Below are 15,558 nucleotides of genomic sequence, written 5' to 3'. Positions count from 1 at the left end.
ACCCAGTTAGATCTCCTAATTTCGGAAAGCTATTTTCTCTTGGATAACCGCCAATGATCCCCATAACCTTGCAAGTCATTTTGTGAACTATACACTCTCTAATGATGATCACAATATTTGCTCAGTGCAGAAATGTGCTGATTATTTGCCAGCGAACAGATAATTCCTCTTTGTCTCTCCAATTCAAACTTTACTTTACCCACAGCCTTAGCTGTGGCATTACAACGTTCAACATGCATGACAACCAGTTTTACAGACAATATATCAAATTAATTTTTTTTATTAGGAGCAATGTTTTTTGCTGTATCATATATGCAAGAATCATTTACAATTTATAGATGGATAGGCACAACATCATTGTCTTTTCTTTAGATTATGCATGCTTGTAAAATGAACTTTATTGACGATTTTTTCTGGAGCCTTCATCAGGGTATCGCTTTAAAATGTCATATATTTCTCCCCATTTTGTTTCATTTGAGAGCAGTGGCTCTTCTCTTCCATGGCCTTCAACAAGACATCTTCATAGTACTTGAAAAGAAAAAGGAAAGAAAGGGTTCAACACGAATTAAACTACCATAGTCTAGTTAAATGAAAATGTTCTCTGCTTAACAATGTTCCTTTGAAATTGCATCAGTGATTGAGCCTTTTATCATCACACAACCAATTCCTTAAGATTGTCTGAATTTGTTTATATCAAAATATGCCAATTAATATACAGGGGATTCAGAATCCACTGATCGCCCTGGTGTTTGGACTCAATGAAGTACATCAGCAGGTTTAAAATACTTTAGTTGGATGCCGTATATAGGTTTCGCCTGCACAGCGCTGTGATGTGCTTGTGAAATCTCTTGTATTTAATATATTTAATTTAATAGATCTTCAAAGGGGGCTCTTGTGTGTTCCACAAAACCAAATTCATTTGCTTTTGTGTGGAACATTTTTTTTGTTAACTTCCTTTGTCTGCACACATTTACAATACTTCGACTAAAGCTGTTCACACTGTTTACCCCTTCGCTGCTAGGCCTCCCCCCGTGCTAAGCCTTTAATGGCTATTTGGGGTAGTTCGCTCTTAGGCCCCGGTAACTTTTTGACCACATAAGATATCAATGCCAAATTTGCGTCCTTTTTTACCAACATCATGGGGATTCTAAAGGAACTCAGGGTTTGTGGATTCCCTTGAAGGGACCCAGAAATTAGCCAAAATACAGCAAAAGTTTGTTTTATGGTGGAAAAATGCAACAAAAGGGCAACAAATGAAAGTGGCTGTTTTTTTCCCTGCAAATGGTATCAAACAAGGGGTTGTGGTGCTGAAATCACCATCTTCCCAGCTTTCAGGGACAAGTGGGCTTTTGTCAGAAAACCAACATTTTTTACACAGTTTTGGCATTTTTCTGGGACATTGTCTATTTTTGCTATTTGTTGTGCTTTCAACCTCCTTCCAGTTAATGGTAGAAATGGGTATGAAAGCAATAATGGATCCAGGAAAGCTATACATTTTGGAAAAGTAGACACAATTCTAAATTCAGCAAGGGACATTTGTTTAGATCCTTCAAGGTTTCGTTATAGACATTAACAGTTAAATATAGGAAAAGTTGAAAATTAGTTGAAAAAAACAGCCTTTTGTGCCAGAGTTTTCACATGTAACTTCTTCTAATCATGACAACTCTTTGAAAGCAATATATTGTTACATCCACTGGACCTTACTGGTTGTAGGGATATATAGGACTTGTAGGTTCACCAAGAACACAACGAACCCAGAGCCAAAAACTGAGCAGCGACTTGCAATGGTTTTTTATTATGTACCGGGTTACTCTGGGAACATGTATACATGGAAAAATTGGTATGAAAGACACCTATGTATTGCTGAAATGGGAACAAAATATAGAGTTTATAAACAGTAGATATTTGCACATTTCCAAAAATGGGAATACTCATACTAGCATGAGAATTATCGATCATTTTTCAAAATTACTTCTTTTTAACACATTGTCGAAAGTCAATAAGTAATACCAGTTGCTTCACAATCTGAATTGCCCTAAGTCTCCCGATAAAAATAGCACCTCACTTGTTTGGGTAGGCTTAGTGCCCACGAAAGGAAACTGCTCACAACTCAAGCTGAACACACCACATTTTCAAGATGAAAAATTACCCTTTTTTTGCAAAGTGCCTAGCTTTAGTTTTTAAACCCTAGCTCTGCCGGCACCTAGGGAAACCTAGCAAACCTATACATTTTTGAAAACTAGACACCCACGAGAATCCAGGATGGGGTGAGTTTACTGGCCACACCAGGTTATGTTACCCAGAATCCCCTGCAAACCTAAAAAATGATTTAAAAAAAAACACAGTTTCCTCACATTTCTGTGGTGGAAAGTTCTGGAATCTGCGTGGATGCACATATTTCTAACCACCCCGCGTTTCCCAAAGTCTTCCGAGAAAAATGGTACCTCACTTGTGTGGGTAGGCCTAGTGGGCGCAATAGGAAACGACACAGAACGCAACGTGGACACACCACAATTTCAAAGTGAAACATGACCCTTTTTTTGCAAAGTTCTTAGCTGTAGTTTTTGAACCCTAGCTCTGCCTGCACTTAGGTAAACCTAGCAAAACTATACATTTTTTAAAACTAGACACCCCGGAGAATCCAGGATAGGGTGGCTTGAATGGCTCACACCAGGTTCTGTTACCCAGAATCCCTTGCAAACCTAAATAAAATGTCAAAAAAACGCAATTTCCTCACATTTCTGTGGTGGAAAGTTCTGGAATCTGCATAGATCCACACATTTCCACCCACCCCGCGTTCATCAAAATATTCAGAGAAAAATGGTCCCTCACTTACATGGATGGTTCAAGGACCCGTGACAGGCAAGGGCCCAAAACCTACTGAGGCAACATTAAAAATACCTATCACAAACCAACCTGGTTTCGCAACTGGGGTCTCAGTGACCCTCTAGGGAAACCTACCAAACCCACACATTTCAGAAAACTAGACACCCAGGGGAGTTCAGCGAGGTATTCACTTTTTTCTGAAATTTCTGTGTCGGAAAGTTCTGGAATCTACGTGGATCCACAAATTTCCTCCCACCCAGCAATCACCAAGGTCTCCCTATAAAAACAATTCCTCACTCGCATGGGTGGGTCAAGTACCCACGGCAGGCAAGGGTCCAAAACCTGTTGGTTTTGCAAGGTGGGTCCCATCAGTTTTTGGCCCCGGGCTCGGCGTCAATCTAGGGAAACCTACCAAACCCACACATTTCTGAAAACTAGACACCCAGGGGAGTTCAGTGAGGTATGACTTGCATGGTTCCTCAAATGTTTTTCTACCCAGAATTTCCTGCAAACCTCAAATTTAGCTGAAAAAATCACTTTTTTCTCAAATTTCTGTGTGGAAAAGTTCTGGAATCTGTGTGGATCCACAAATTTCCTCCCACCCAGTGTTCCTCCAGGTCTCCTGATAAAAATGGTACCTCACTTGTGTGGGTAGGCAAAGTGGCTGAAACAGGATATTGTCCAAATCGTATTATGGAGACTTCAAAATTACCTATAACAAAACTACCTGGTTTGGGGGGGCACCTGCTTTTTTAGGCCCCAGGCTTGCCGCCATTTAGGGAAACCTAAAAAACCCACATGTTTCTGAAAAACTAGAAACCCTGGGGAGTCCAATGAGGTATGGCTTGCGTGGATCCCCCAATGTTTCCCTAGCCAGAATACCCTGCAAACCTCATATTTAGCTGAAACAACACATTTTCTACATATTTTTGCATGGAATAACTGTGCAAGCTCAAATGTCCTACCACCCAGTGTTCCCCTTGTTCTCCCGAGTAAAATGATACCTCACTTGTGTGGGTGTCCAAAGCAGAATTGGCTAAAAACGTATTTATTAAAAAATGTAGCACTTAGAATTCTCTGTGCTATACTCTAAATCCCTATGTTTTGGGCTCTTACTAGCCACAGGCCTTTGGCCCACCCACACAAGCGAGGTATCATTAAAATCGGGAGAACAAGGGGAATGCTGGGTGGTAGGACATTTGTGCCTGCACGGTGATCCCACGCAAAACTGTATTGAAAAAGTGATTTTCCAGCTAAATTTGCAGGGGATTCTGGGTAGGAAAATGTTGGGGGACCCACGAAGCCATACAACGCTGGACTCCCCCAGGTGTCTAGTTTTCAAAAATGTGTGGGTTTGGTAGGTTTTCCTAGATGGCCGCCGAGCCCGGGGCCAAAAACTCATGGGACACCCCTTGTAAAACCAGGTTGTTTTGAGATAGGTCATTTTTATGTTGCCTCAATAGGTTTTGGGCCCTTTCCTGTCATGGCTACTTGACCCACCCATGCGAGTGAGGTATAATTGTATTTTATCAGGAGACCTGGGTGAACGCTAGGTGGGAGGAAATTTGTGGATCAACATAGATTCCAGAACTTTCCCACACAAAAGTTTGTGAAAAAAGTGATTTTTTTCAGCTAAATTTGAGGTTTGCTGGGGATTCTGGGTAGGAAAACATTAGGGGAGCCATGCAAGCCATACCTTGCTGGACTACCCTGGGTATCTAGTTTTCAGAAATGTGTGGGTTTGCTGGGTTTCCCTAGATAGCCGCCGAGCCCGGGGCCAAAAACTCATGGGACCCCCCCTTGCAAAACCAGTTTGTTTGTGATAGGAAATTTTTAAGTTGCCTCATAAGGTTTTGGCCCTTGCCTGTCGCGGGTACTTGACCCATCCACGCAAGTGAGGTATGGGTGGGTGGAAATTTGTGGATTCTGCCGCAGAAATATGAGGAAAATGTGCTTTTTTGGACAATTTTTTAGTTGTGTAAGGGATTGTGGGTAACAGAACCTGGTGAGAGCCAGTCAAGTCACCCCATTCTGGATTCCCCTGGGGGTCTAGTTTTAACAAATGTACAGGTTTGCTCGGTTTCCCTATGTGCCTGCTGTGCTAGGGCCCAAAATCCACAGGTAGGCATATTGCTAAAAACAACTCTGTGCCTAGTCGGCTTTCTGCTACCCTGGGGGGATATCGGGGGGGTTGCCCTGATATGCCCCCATGGGGGCAGGAACACAGTGGCTATTTTTTTGAGGGGTGGGGTTATTAGTATGCCCATTCTGGGCAGCCCCCACGCATTAAAAAGACACCGTAATCGTTGGTGTCTAGTGGGCTTTTTGCGCCCTGGGGGGCAGATTGGCGGCTGATAGGCAGAAACTAGTCCTAGGATGCTTGATTCCGGTCCAGGGAAGACATGGCTTGGCAGTTCGGGCTGGACTGTTCCCATGAGGCACAGGCTCAAGACTGATTTTCATATGGGCCATGTCTGAACTGGAGTGTCTTGGTGAGCAAAATAACAATGGAATAAACCCAGATCTGTGACTGGGGGTGATTTGTTTGCCATTGTGCAACATTCCGTCCATCATCTTGTGTGTTTTGCAAAAAATATCCCTGGCATCTAGTCGGCTTTTTGCCCCTCTGGCGGGGCAGATTGGGGGCTAATGCCCCATCTGCCCCCAGGATGGGCAGAAAGTACACAAGACACCAGGGAGTTTTTTTGTCAAATTTTAATTAGGGTGGGGGCTGCCCAAAACAGGCATGCCAATACCCCCACCCTAATTAAAATTTGGCCCAAAAAATCCATGGGGTCTAGTGGGCTTTTTCCACCCAGGGGGGGGGGCAGATTGGGGGCTAATGCCCCATCTGCCCCCCAGGGAGGACAGGAAGGCTGTAATTTTTGCGGGGGAGGGGGTGGAGGCATAGGCGTGCCTGTTTTGGGAGCCCCTGCCCTAATTAAAATTAACTCCAAAAAAATCGCTGGCACGTAGTGGACTTTTTGCCTCCCGGTGGGGCAGATTGGGGCTGAAGCCCCCATCAGGGCCCCGGGGGGCAGAAAGTCCACTAGATGCCAGGGAGTTATTTGGGCAAATTTTAATTAGGGTGGGGGCTGCCCAAAATGAGCATGCCAATGCCCCCACCCTAAATAAAATTTGCCCAAAACAATCCCTGGCATCTAGTGGGCTTTTTGCCCCCCTGGGGGGGCAGAAAGGCTGTCATTTTTGTGGGGGAGTGTGTGGGCATGGGCATGCCCATATTGGGCAGCCCCCACCACAAATTATAATTTTTAAAAATTCCTGGCATATAGTGGGATTTTTGCCCCCCAGGGGCAGATTGGGGGCTACTGCCCCCATCTGCCCCCCAGAGGGGGCAAAAAGACTACATTTCACCAAATATATTTGGAGGAACAAAAGCCCTTGCCCAAGGGGCTGCTCCCCCCTCCCTGGTGTCTAGTGGGTAGATCCCTGCTTGGGTACCATTGGAATGGGGAGATTCTCCCCTTTACAATGATATGGAGATTCTCCCCTTTACAATGATACCTACCCCGTCTTTCTCAATGCCCGGGGGCCTGAGATAGCCCCCTGAGCACATAGGAAGTGAAACTGAAATGAGCCTTCGGTTTCTGTGCAATGACGACAGAGCGACATGCACGCTGATCGTCAATGCACAGAAAGCAGGGACGGGGCCTGGGGAGCTGGGGAAGTTCTTCCCCAGCTCCAGAGGCTTTGGGGGAGATAAGGAAATCCCTCTGCTGTCTGCAGCAGTGAGATTTCCTGCCCCTGTCCTCATGAGGACAGGGGCACCGATGCTAATGGTGCAAACACGAAAAGCAGCTTGAAGACAGTACCTGCATTATTCAATCAGGTAAACTCCAAATCTAAAAACTGTGGGGGAGTAGCCAGTCAAACTCCGGAGGGTGCAAGGAAAAGCACCGAGGGAGAGATAGAGGGGCCGTCCATACCTCTGATGTCTGTTGCAGTTTGTGCAGGCAATGAAGTTAGTGTGTCCCCCTCAGAGAAAAGTATAAAGACTTCTGTGGTGCCCGGACAGGGACTCTTGGTGCAAATTGATAGAAGTGAAAGCTCCAGTACTGTTGTGGATAGATCGTTGAATGACATTGTGGGAGATGTAGTTCAAGTCGATGCCGAAGTGCCTGGGGCTACATGTTCTTCTGCTCCTTGCATATCAGTTGGCAATTCAAGCACTATCCAGGTTACTGACATTACCAGTCAGATCTCCAAGGAGCTTGAAGCTGAGCAATTTTTTTCTCTTTCGGAGCATACGGGATCATCGTTGGAAGGGGATGAGCCTGACCCTGATTGGACCGACGATGGTAGTGAAAATGGGGATTGGCGGCAGAATGGTATTTCTGAATAGTGGACTGGCTCCTCGATACCCCAGGACAGTTCGTAAAGGGGCAGCTCAGGAAGCCCGGGACTTGGTGAGAGAGGACCCAGAGATACGTGGATTCACATTCATGGATAACTCATTAATCAATGGAGGTGATTTTGCGGAGGGTAATTTAGCGGTAGCAATTACCAAGCAGTCCCAAGAAACTGAGTTGCCACCCTCTGAGATCACGCTGTCACCTATTGATCAAACGATGATGGTCCATCGAGAAGAAGCATGCCAAGAAAGTGCCCGCACCCAGGGGGTGTGTCGCAGAGTTCAGAATTCTGTCCGGAGAGTTGTAAAAGCATGCTCTGAAATAGCAGTTAGGATTACCGAAGCAGAGGAAAGGATTTCTAGTCTTGAAGACGCTCTTTCCGTACAGAAGAGCTCAAATGATTTGAGTGGGGCACAGAAGGAGGACATAATATGGAAACTGACTGATTTAGAAAATAGAGTGAGAAGGAACAATCTCAGGATCTTAGGGGTGCCAGAAGGCTGTGAAGGGGATGATGTAAGACAATTCGTAGTGGAGCTCTTCAAAGAGGCATTTCCGGAAATTGTACAGTGGGACTGGCAGTTGGAGGTTCTTCGTTCCCATAGATTCCCCTTCAAACAACGGCAAAAGACTGGGGATAAACCCTGTGTGATCCTGATCTGCCTTAATAATTTTTTAGCAAGGGAAAAACTATATGATTTAGCGAGGCCGGATAGGAAAAGGCGTGGCAAGGGCTGTGATTTTTTTGTTAGGCCAGATTTCTGTCTGGTGACAATGGAACGGAGGTGGCAGCTCCGTCAGCTGATCGCTCCCTTTCAGGTGAAAGGGGCTCAGGCCTTTTTGCTTTTTCCCTCAAAGTTATTCAGCAAGGGCCAACAACATCTTTCTCTTCTGAAATTCAGGCAGAGGAATTCCTTTCTTCAATTTAAAAAGAGAAATGTGTCCTTCTGTTTTCTGCAGTCCATTGGGGAATTCCGTCTATAGGATGACTAACTTTTTTTTTCTAGGGTAAAGAGGGGGGCTAAGTGGCAGGCTATAGCAGGATGAGTGGTTAATAATACATATGTCTTTTTCTTAAATCTCTGTTTTGGATGTGTGTTTCTATTTCTATTTTTGTTTAGTGATTCTGCCCTTAGTCTTCCTTCTCTTTCTTTTCTGGTCTGTTGTGATAGGGTGAAGGAACCTGTGGGGAAGGGGGACTCTTTCCATCACAAGGACACCAGTCCTGTTGCCGCTTAAGGGTGTTGTAAGGGATGGGGTCGTGAAGGGGGGTGGAGGTGACTATGGGGGGGGGTTGGGGTAGGGAGGGGGGTTGGTGTAGGGGGGTGTCATATTGTAGAATTGGTATTAAAGTATGGTCAAACGAATATATGTTTATTTTAGTGTATATTGAAAAGGCCGGGGAAGGCACAATTCAAGCTGATTTTGGGATGCCCAGATGGGGCAGGATAAACTTGCTATAGGCACATGGAATGTATGTGGCCTTAATGACGCTAAGAAGGGAGCTCTAATTCCTAAAATTTTACATATTAAGCAGTTAGACATATTATGTATACAGGAGACGCATATACCATGGGGGAGGCGGGAGTGTCTCAAGTTTCCGGGTTTTGAGGCTGTAGTATGTTCTAAACAGCCTTCAACGATTAGAGGAGTGGCTATACTCATAAAGCGGAGGGTGGGGTCTTGTAAAAGGGTTCTGGGAGATCGAATGGGCAGGTGGGCCATTGCTGAATTGTCTATTGGTGGCAAATTATTAACGGTTTGTACTGTCTATGGCTCGAACTTAGATGATCCTGAGGTGGTCAAGTACTTAAATGTCGAATTGGCTGCCTGGCCTAGTCCACTTTTTCTTTGTGGGGACATGAATATTAATACTCTAAGTGACTTTCACCTTGCGAAAAACTAAAATTATGTGGGTAGGAAGCCAAAAGTAGTCAAGGCACTTCAGGCTCTACTTCAAGAACATGGTGTTATACACTTATGGTTTTTGCATAATAAATTGGAAGACGGCTTCACGTACTATTCGATCCCTCACAATACAAATGTCAGGTTAGATTATGTTTTTCTTTCCGAGCAGGTGGCAGCTGTCTCTTCTATTTCTTGTCCTCCCCGGATCCTTTCGGATCATAATCCATTGATTGCTGAATGTCCTTGGCCACGAATTAGAAGACCTCCTAGGGAGTGTACATTTGAAAGGAAATTATTATTACAAGAGGCTTACAGTGCTCATATTCAAAAATGGTTAGCTGAATTTTTAAACATTAATAGGGGCTCGTCAACAGACCAGATAGTCTGGGATACTTTGAAAGCGGGTCTACGGGGGGAGACTAAAAGCTTTTCTTCCTATAGGTGGAAGATAGAGCAAGAGCGGATTAAGAGCCGTATAAAAGAGTTAAGGGATGCGGAAATAGAACTTGCTTCAAAAATCAAGCACAGGCATGATATAGAGTCTAGCCAACAGGAGGTAGCAATTTTGAAAGCCAGGCTGTTGGAGTCCTTTGGGCAGGATCTGGCCTCGAAGTACTTACAATATCGTACAGAGATGTTTGAGTTCGGGGAGAACTCTGGTACGGTTCTTGCCAGCAGCGAAGTATACAGATTCGGGTCATAAAAATCCAAGATCAAAGGGGAATAGTATATGACACTCGTGAGGGTGCTAATGAAGTGTTTCTGAACTACTACACTACCTTATATAGTGAGGATATTTTTAGACCGGATATAGAAATAGCAGTGGAGGACTTTTTAACAGGTATTGATACTCCTAAGCTTTCTCAGGAGCAGTGTGAATTTTTGGCAGCTCCTATTCAATGGGATGAGGTGGAGCTCGTGGTAAAATCTTTAGCAAATGGTAAGGCCTGTTGCCCAGATGCAGTTCCACTTGAGTTTTATAAGGTATTTTTAGGTGAGCGGCTCCGAGGGGCATAGTGCCTGAATCATGGCAAGATACTATTATAGTTTTGTTTAAAAAAAAAGGGCAAACCTGAGCTGCTTCCGTCCTCTTTTCGACCGATTTCACTAATAAATAGTGATTCTAAAATGTACTAAAAAATTATGGCAGCCAGGCTAGCTCAAGTGATTACCCCTTTGGTCTCCTTGCACCCGCACAGATTAATCCGGGGCGGGATACTGCGGACCATGTCAGGCGTACTATTGCGCTATTAGATTGGGCACACGTTACGGCCTCTCCCCTCGGGGTGATCCTGTTGGACGCCGAGAAGGCGTTCGACAGGGTATCCTGGGGGTTCTTGTGGGCCGTACTTAAGTGGAAGGGATTTCCTGCAGAATTCATACAGGCGATTTGTGCGATGTATTCTTCTCCAAAAGCCGCACTTTTGTATTTCGGGTCAACAGACTAGCTTTTTTTCCATTAGTAGGGGCACGCCGCAAGGTTGTCCTTGTTCACCCTTGCTGTTTGCCCTGTATATTGACCCATTTTTGAGTAAAATAGAGGGTAATCAGGGTATAGTACCGATAAGAGCTGGCAATACTATGTATTATATTTTAGCTTATGCAGATGATATAGTTGTTATAACATCTGACGTTCCATCTGCGTTCAGTGCACTTAAGGACTTAGCTGGGCAATTTGGGGTAGTTTCGGGGTATAAGTTAAATGTGTCAAAAACACAGGTGGTTCAGACCCCCGATATGCCATTATCAGATGCCCCAGTGGTCACAGAAGCCACGTATTTAGGGGTACGCATAACTGCTGCAGTTGATACCATTCCGGATTTAAATATCCTTCCGGTGATAGATGCGGTGAATACTAAATTAGAGCGACTTGATCACTTGCATCTTTCCCTATATGGACGTTGTAGTGTACTTAAAATGTTAGTACTCCCTAAGTTTTTATATTTATTTAGGACTATCCCTTTATTATTTTCTCAAAGTAGTTTGATTAAGGCAGATAGAGTCTGCTATAGGTTTTTGTGGGGGTATAGGCGTTCGCGTAGGGCAGCTAAGTGGATGTGCCTTCCATGAGATCGTGGTGGCTGGTATGTTCCAAATTTGTTTTTTTATTATTATTTTTATTATTGGGCAGCGATGCTACGATCAATGGGAGTGTTAATACTTGGCTATAAAGCGGAGATACCAATTTGTAATCGTCCTACCATTTTTGAGATAGGTCTGGGGGCTTTCTGGTGGAGGTTTTGGAGCCTAGTAATTAAAAAAGAACTATATTCAAGGTCATCATTGCTGCATTTACAATCTGGCAGAAAATAAGGTGGAAATTAGCTATTCCAAATCTTAATATATATACTCCCTTCAAAGCCGCTCGACTCTTGCACAGTATTTTTCAAGACCAAATCATGCATAGATGGCAAATGCAGGGGATTTGGGTGGTAGGCGATCTGTTGGGAGATGGACAAGTGTTATCTTATATTGATAAAAAGGACAAATTTTAGTTGCTATCACGGGATTTTTTAAAATATTTACAGATTCAAAGTTTTTTTTTACAAACATTTGAAGGTCACACCTGGCATGTTAGATAAAGTACCTATTTTCGAATTGATTAAAAAAAGAAGTAGAATAGGAATGCTCTATCAGTATATATTGTCGGTTCTTCCCGATGATTTGTCAGCTCAAAGTGTTAAATGGGAAGGTAAGCTTGGAAAGACAGGCATCGGCTTAACACCAGTGTTAGAGCTTGCCAGTGAGGTCATTGTGTCGAGAACACTTAGAACTCAAAGTTATATGGCAATGCAGGGTTTATATTACACACCCGCAAAATTTTCAAAATGGGGTAGTAGAAAGGGAGATTCTTGTGCACGGTGTGGGCGTCATGCGGCTGACGCAACTCATATGTTCTATTCATGTCCTTCCCTTACTAGATTTTCAGAAGATATAGAGCTCTTCATTAATACCACACTCAAGATTAGCTGCACTTTGACCCCAACATTAGTGATATTTGGGTTTGATGTTTGTAATAATGAAGAAGGTAGGAATACCCGATATGAATCTGCCTTTATGTTTATAGCTATGTCACAGGTCCGGCTGTGTATAACGTCTCAATGGCTGTCTTCTGAAGCTCCTACCTTCTCGAATTGGCAAGCTAGATTGTTAGCTTTTCACAGGCTCGAATTTTCAGTTTTTTCTTGTAAAGGGGGGAGGAGGAGACAAATGGCATCAAAGAATTGGGCGCCGGCAGCAGAATGGATTAACTGAAATGTTATGATATAGGTGTATGCGTCTTTTTTTGGATTTTGGAGATCGGGCTAATTCTGTCTTCAATACAAATGAATCTATAGTGTAATGTATGTTGCAATGAATGTAAATTGAATTTTTCTTATTTTGTATTATTGCCAATTCTGCACTGTAAGGTTAAAAATACACTGTCAATAAAAAATAAAAAAATAAAAAAAAAAGGAATAGTAATCAGCACGGGGTTAGGTACTTACATCAAAAATGGACAGTACGGGGCATGAGGATTCAATCTCCCACAGCCAGCGGAATAATCCGGTACAAAAGTCTGAAATGAGGAGGGGGGCATGATGTCACATACCTGGGTTCGCAACATAATGGTTAAGTCTGATATTAACATACAGGAATTCAGGGACTTCCATTGAAAATAAGTCTGGGTAGTTACACATAGTTTGACACATTTCAAAAAAAGCCTCAGATGAGTCAAAAAAGCCACATGTGTCTATAAGAGCCAATTGAGGAAAAGATAATTCCGGATGGAGCGCGATTAACGTGCTTACGGTAGGTGGTATGAAGAAGGGCCTGGCGGGGATGACATTCTAACGTGAACAAAAGCAGCATCAATCGCGGTAGTTAAATAGATCCGCTGGTGGCTGACTAAATGAGGCTTGTCTGCTTCCAGATCATGTGGGATACCCCGCTATTGGTGACTAGGGAAAAAGCCTGTCAGGGATTTTAATCTAAAATACAAGGAAAGGCAGCAAACGCGCTGCTTACCTCAATCCGTTGGCGGCTGCAGGTTGAATGCGGCTCGCCTGTCTCCACACATAAAAATAGACTCTGCAGCGCACGTGCACCGCGAGGTGCAGCCGCTGAATGGAGGCAGAAGGGCTCGTCCGGCCTACACCAATGGGTGTGGGGCAGGGCGTGTCCAAGTTAAGGAAGGGGCTCTGACAATGGCCAGTGTGTGTCTGCGTGACAGCGATACTTTTACTGCTAAACAGGCAGCCACAAGTGTAGTAACCTTGCATACAAAAGGGTCATGATTTGAATGGTGCAGCAGCAGCGGTGGCACCGGGCCAAAGAGTTGTCAAAACCCATCTAAACACCTAATATTGCAACATTTTATTTTATTCCTATATAGGCAGTCATGATTGCAGTTACATTGCAGTTCAAAGGGGCTTGATTTTTTAAACGATGCAGCAGGTGCAGTGGCACCGGGCCAAAATTATCAAAAAGGGGGGAACCGTAACAGGGCTATTTTTAACGGGGTCCAGTGTACAAGCCCAGAACAGCTATAACTCAAGAAGGGTACAAAGTTCCCCGGTGGAAGTGTGGAGAGGGAAGCAGTGTGAGGCTAGCGTGGAAGCAAAGGGAGGAGAAAAAAGGGAGGGGAATTCCCTTTTGGAACCAAAACTCTCACACACCCAGCAAGCTAGGTGTCATGCTTCATCATATGGGTTCTGCTCCTCGTCAGACTGGCGCAGCAATGTCTGACAGGCACCAGGGAAGGGGCTCTTTACCGGAGATCTTTTGTTCCTGCCATATTTTGCATGCGGGTAAGAGGGTAAAAATTATCGCAAGTGATTGTGTAGTCGTGAGGTGAGTGTGAGTTAAAAAAGATTGGTGAATCCACTGTGAATTTTATTATTGTGGTTGGCTATCTTGGTAAAAAAATGTGGGTGGGGAGATAAGCACTGGTGCAATGATACAGTGAAGTATCTGCGACCCTCTGATCAGGTCAACATGTTTATTGAATTCTAAGCAATTCCTCAGGACCTTAAGTGAAACTGTACTACACACAGTGAAAAACAATATACAACCTTATGTCTTGTGGTCGGTATATGTGCAGGCCAATTGGTCCTGCCCTAAGTGTTGCGACCTAGAAAATGACAGAAAGGAGAGAACAGATTGATACTCAAAATAATACTCTAGTGCACTCAAAGTACAATAGAGACTGTACTGTACGCTAGACAAACACGGTGTTGGAAAGCTTCCAAAGGTGAACACTGCACAGGATGTCAGTGCAATAAAAACAACAACCAAGGCGGTTAAAACTCTAAGGATTTAGAGGGGATGAAGACAATGTAACTCTGCAACTAGATAGCATGGATAACCAAATTGCGTTGCCTACCCTCTGAAATTCCCTAGGGTGCCCCAGCAGTCAGCTTCCGTGGAACCGGCACCTTTGGAATAGGTACCTAAGGGAAAAGAAGCAAGACACAGGGGGACAAAAACAGAAGCAGAGAGTATGGTCAAGCCAGTGTGCACGGGAAACCAAATGACCCACCAGGTACACTCGGGGCAGTTCGGGCTCTCCCGTGTGTTACCCCGGCGCGTGGTCATGCTGGTCTGCAACCCGGACTGAGAGCAAAACACATCTAGGTGGCTGGGCAGTCCCCGCCGCGTGGGCACCCGGGCTGTGGGGACCAGGCCTGTCAAGTCAGTATTAGGAAGGTAATCGCCCTGTTAAGAACCTGACCAATGGCGGCATACGAAGTCACAGGGCTCCCTTAAGGGTATTTCCACACAGCAAGGGGCATGTACGCCAGGCCAGGGATGCGTTGCCACCCGGTCCTGGTGCATATAGAAGATCTCGAGCTACCCGGTATCACTTTCAAGGTTGAGCCCAAAACGGGAAAGTACCACAATGAGCCAGGCACTCGCGCCAGCTCAAAAACTACGATCCTCTTACCTATATCGTGCACGGTCACCGCCGTCAACACCTACCCCCACAGCATTGGGTCAGGACTGGAAGCGACTGTGAGGCTTGGCAAGCTACGAAGGCCTGTTTTAACCTCCTCGCTTCCTCCTCGCCGTGTCATGATGGTTGGCCGACAGCGAGGATGCGCATGCGCAGTATCGGAAGCGGAGTGCCTGAGCTGAACCGCGCAGTGCATTAGAGAAAACTGTGTACTTTGGCGGTCATCTTAGGTGTAACATCTGCGGTGGTCAGCCTGGCTAAACGTGAGCCGAAGTTCGTCGGAACCCGAGAGTCCCAGAAAAGTGTCAACACCAAAAGTGGGTGTTAGTAGTCAAAGTGAAAGCCTGGAAAACGTCATGGCAATTTGAGAGGTTCAGTGAGCAATGTGGTGCACTAACATCATGGGGACGGACATGCGTTAGTCACCTCTTCAGTTATAGTGTAATTGGTTGAAACGTTAGTGAGCAGATACTCGGTACTAACAGTGCGCTCCCAAGTGACTGAGTGGTAGTGTGA

At 44.7% G+C, this 15,558-nt stretch overlaps 1 long non-coding RNA gene across 1 annotated transcript; it reads right to left on the bottom strand.

Annotated features, from left to right (window-relative positions):
* Positions 1 to 264: 264 nt before the first annotated feature.
* LOC144785410 (uncharacterized) lies at positions 265 to 15,173 on the bottom strand. Its single transcript, XR_013601869.1, has 2 exons — positions 15,034 to 15,173; positions 265 to 528 (listed from the first exon to the last, which is right to left on the bottom strand). It is a non-coding gene; the product is annotated as an uncharacterized LOC144785410 (long non-coding RNA).
* Positions 15,174 to 15,558: the final 385 nt, after the last annotated feature.

Source organism: Lissotriton helveticus, chromosome 10 (assembly GCF_964261635.1).
Source record: "Lissotriton helveticus chromosome 10, aLisHel1.1, whole genome shotgun sequence".
Classification (NCBI taxonomy): Eukaryota; Metazoa; Chordata; class Amphibia; order Caudata; family Salamandridae; genus Lissotriton; species Lissotriton helveticus.
The sequence above is the reverse complement of the archived record's forward strand: the minus strand, read 5'-3'. Positions and strand labels throughout refer to the sequence as shown.